Source organism: Hordeum vulgare, chromosome 7H (assembly GCF_904849725.1).
Source record: "Hordeum vulgare subsp. vulgare chromosome 7H, MorexV3_pseudomolecules_assembly, whole genome shotgun sequence".
In the NCBI taxonomy this organism is placed as follows: Eukaryota; Viridiplantae; Streptophyta; class Magnoliopsida; order Poales; family Poaceae; genus Hordeum; species Hordeum vulgare.
Genome location: NC_058524.1, coordinates 432,061,595 through 432,066,003, shown reverse-complemented (window position 1 = coordinate 432,066,003; position 4,409 = coordinate 432,061,595).

Genomic DNA, 4,409 nt, shown 5'->3' with positions numbered 1-4,409 from the left:
TTCCTTAAGGAAACCGTTAAGGAACGCCGTTTTGACATCCATCTGCCAGATTTCATAATCGAAAAATGCAGCTATTGCTAACATGATTCTGACGGCCTTAAGCTCGCTACGGGTGAGAATGTCTCATCGTAGTCAACTCCTTGAACTTGCGAAAAACCCTTTTCCACAAGTCGAGCTTTATAAACGGTCACATTACCGTCAGCGTCCGTCTTCCTCTTAAAGATCCATTTGTTCTGAATAGCCTTGTGGCCCTCAGGCAGTACCTCCAAAGTCCACACTTTGTTCTCATACATGGATCCTATCTCGGACTTCATGGCTTCTAGCGATTTGTTGGAATCCGGGCCCACCATTGCTTCTTCATAATTTGCAGGTTCATTGTTGTCAAACAACATGATTGACAAGACGGGATTACCGTACCACTCTGGAGCAGCACGTGGTCTCGTCGACCTGCGTGGTTTGACAGAAATTTGAACCGGAGTTTCATGATCATCATCATTAACTTCCTCCTCAACCGGCGTTGCAACGACAGAGGTTTCCCCTTGCCCTGCGCCACCATCCAGAGGGATGAGAGGTTCGACAACCTCGTCAAGTTCTATCTTCCTCCCACTCAATTCTCTTGAGAGAAACTCCTTCTCGAGAAAAGCTCCGTTTTTAGCAACAAACACTTTGCTCTCGGATTTGAGATAGAAGGTGTACCCAACTGTCTCTTTTGGGTAACCTATGAAGACGCACCTTTCTGCTTTGGGTTCCAGCTTTTCAGGCTGAAGCTTTTTGACATAAGCATCACATCCCCAAACTTTAAGAAACGACAACTTTGGCCTTTTGCCATACCACAGTTCGTATGGTGTCGTCTCAACGGATTTTGATGGTGCCCTATTTAAAGTGAATGCAGCTGTTTCTAATGCATAACCCCAAACCGATAACGGCAAATCGGTAAGAGACATCATAGATCGCACCATCTCTAATAAAGTACGATTACGACGTTCGGACACACCATTACGCTGTGGTGTTCCAGGCGGTGTCAACTGTGAAACAATTACACATTGTCTTAAGTGAGCACCAAACTCGAAACTCAGATATTCACCCCCACGATCAGACCGTAGGAACTTGATCTTCTTGTTACGATGATTTTCAACTTCACTCTGAAATTGCTTGAACTTTTCAAATGTTTCAGACTTGTGCTTCATCAAGTAGACATAACCATATCTACTCAAATCGTCAGTGAAGGTGAGAAAATAACGATATCCGCCGCGTGCCTCCACACTCATCGGACCACACACATCAGTATGTACGATTTCCAACAAGTCACTTGCACGCTCCATTGTTCCGGAGAACGGAGTCTTAGTCATCTTGCCCATGAGGCATGGTTCGCACGTGTCAAGTGAATCAAAGTCAAGTGACTCCAAAAGTCCATCAGCATGGAGTTTCTTCATGCGCTTTACACCAATATGACCTAAGCGGCAGTGCCACAAAAATATGGCGCTATCATTGTTAACTCTATCTCTTTTGGTCTCAATGTTATGTATGTGTGTATCGCTATCAAGATTCAATATGAACAATCCTCTCACATTGGGTGCATGACCATAAAAGATGTTACTCATAGAAATAGAACAACCATTATTCTCTGACTTAAAAGAGTAACCGTCTCGCAATAAACAAGATCCAGATATAATGTTCATGCTCAACGCAGGCACTAAATAACAATGATTTAAGTTCATGACTAATCATGATGGTAACTGAAGTGAAACTGTGCCGACGGCGATTGCATCAACCTTGGAACCATTTCCTACACGCATCGTCACTTCATCTTTCGCCAGCCTTCGTCGATTCCGCAGTTCCTGTTTCGAGTTGCAAATATGAGCAACAGAACCGGAATCGAATACCCAGGCACTACTACGAGAGTCGGTTAAGTACACATCAATAACTTGTATATCAAATATACCTGATTTTTCTTTCGCCGCCTTCTTATCTGCCAGATACTTGGGGCAATTGCGCTTCCAGTGACCCATACCCTTGCAATAGTAACACTCCATTTCAGGCTTAGGTCCAACTTTGGGTTTCTTCATCGGATTGGCAACAGGCTTGCCGCTCTTCTTTGAATTACCATTCTTGCCTTTGCCGTTTCTCTTGAAACTAGTGGTCTTATTCACCATCAACACTTGATGCTCTTTACGAAGCTCAGACTCTGCGACTTTCAGCATCGCAAACAACTCGCCGGGAGACTTGTTCATCCCTTGCATGTTGTAGTTCAACACAAAGCCTTTATAGCTTGGCGGCAGTGATTGAAGGATTCTGTCAGTGATAGCCTCTTGCGGGAGTTCAATCCCCAGCTCAGCTAGACGGTTTGAGTACCCAGACATTTTGAGCACATGTTCACTGACAGACGAGTTTTCCTCCATCTTGCAAGCATAGAATTTATCGGAGGTCTCATACCTCTCGATCCGGGCGTTCTTCTGAAAGATAAACTTCAACTCCTGGAATATCTCAAATGCTCCATGACGCTCAAAGCGACGTTGAAGTCCTGGTTCTAAGCCATACAAGACTGCACATTGAACTACTGAGTAGTCCTCCTTACGTGCTAACCAAACGTTCTTAACATCCTGATCAGCCGTAGCGGGTGGTTCATCTCCTAGCGCAGCATTAAGGACATAATCCTTTTTCCCAGCTTGTAAGATTAGCTTAAGATTACGAGCCCAGTCTACAAAGTTGCTTCCATCATCTTTCAACTTAGCTTTCTCTAGGAACATATTAAAATTCAGGGTGACTGTCGCGTGAGCCATGATGTACAACACAAATATATTCAAAGTGGACTTAGACTATGTTCAAGATAATTAGAGTTTAACTTAATCAAAATTATACGCTAAACTCCCACTCAAAAAGTACATCTCTCTAGTCATTTGAGTGGTTCATGATCCACTTACACTAGCTCAAGTCCGATCATCACGTGAGTTGAGTATAGTTTCAGTGGTAAGCATCTCTATGCTAATCATATCATCTATATGATTCATGATCGACCTTTCGGTCTCATGTGTTCCGAGGCCATGTCTGCACATGCTAGGCTCGTCAAGCTTAACCCGAGTGTTCCGCGTGCGCAACTGTTTTGCACCCGTTGTATGTGAACGTTGAGTCTATCACACCCGATCATCACGTGGTGTCCCGAAACGACGAACTGTAGCAACGGTGCACAGTCGGGGAGAACACAATTCCGTCTTGAAATTTTAGTGAGAGATCACCTCATAATGCTACCGTCGTTCTAAGAAAAATAAGGTGCATAAAAGGATTAACATCACATGCAATTCATAAGTGACATGATATGGCCATCATCGCGTGCTTCTTGATCTCCATCACCAAAGCACCGACACGATCTTCTTGTCACCGGCGCCACACCATGATCTCCATCAACGTGTCGCCATCGGGGTTGTCGTGCTACTCATGCTATTACTACTAAAGCTACATCATAGGAAAATAGTAAACGCATCTGCAAGCACAAACGTTAGTATAAAGACAACCCTATGGCTCCTGCCGGTTGCCGTACCATCGACGTGAAAGTCGATATTATCTATTACAACATGATCATCTCATACATCCAATATATCACATCACATCTTTGGCCATATCACATCACAAGCATACCGTGCAAAAACAAGTCAGACGTCCTCTAATTTTGTTGTTGCATGTTTTACGTGGTGACCACGGGTATCTAGTAGGATCGCATCTTACTTACGCAAACACCACAATGGAGATATATGAGTTGCTATTTAACCTCATCCAAGGACCTCCTCGATCAAATCCAATTCAACTAAAGTTGGAGAAACCGACACTTGCCAGTCATCTTTGAGCAACGGGGTTACTCGTAGCGATGAAACCAGTCTCTCGTAAGCGTACGAGTAATGTCGGTCCAAGCCGCTTCAATCCAACAATACCGCGGAATCAAGAAAAGACTAAGGAGGGCAGCAAAACGCACATCACCGCTTACAAAAACTTTTGTGTTCTACTCGAGAAGATATCTACGCATGAACTTGGCTCTGATACCACTGTTGGGGAACGTCGCATGGGAAACAAAAATTTTCCTACGTGCACGAAGACCTATCATGGTGATGTACATCTACGAGAGGGGATGAGTGATCTACGTACCCTTGTAGACCGTATAGCAGAAGCGTTAGTGAACGCGGTTGATGTAGTGGAACGTCCTCACGTCCCTCGATCTGCCCCGCGAACAATCCCGCGATCAGTCCCACGATCTAGTACCGAACAGACGACACCTCCGCGTTCAGCACACGTACAACTCGACGATGATCTCGGCCTTCTTGATCCAGCAAGAGAGACACAGAGGTAGAATAGTTCTCCGGCAGCGTGACGGCGCTCCGGAGGTTGGTGATGATCTTGTCTCAGCAGGGCTCCGCCCGAGC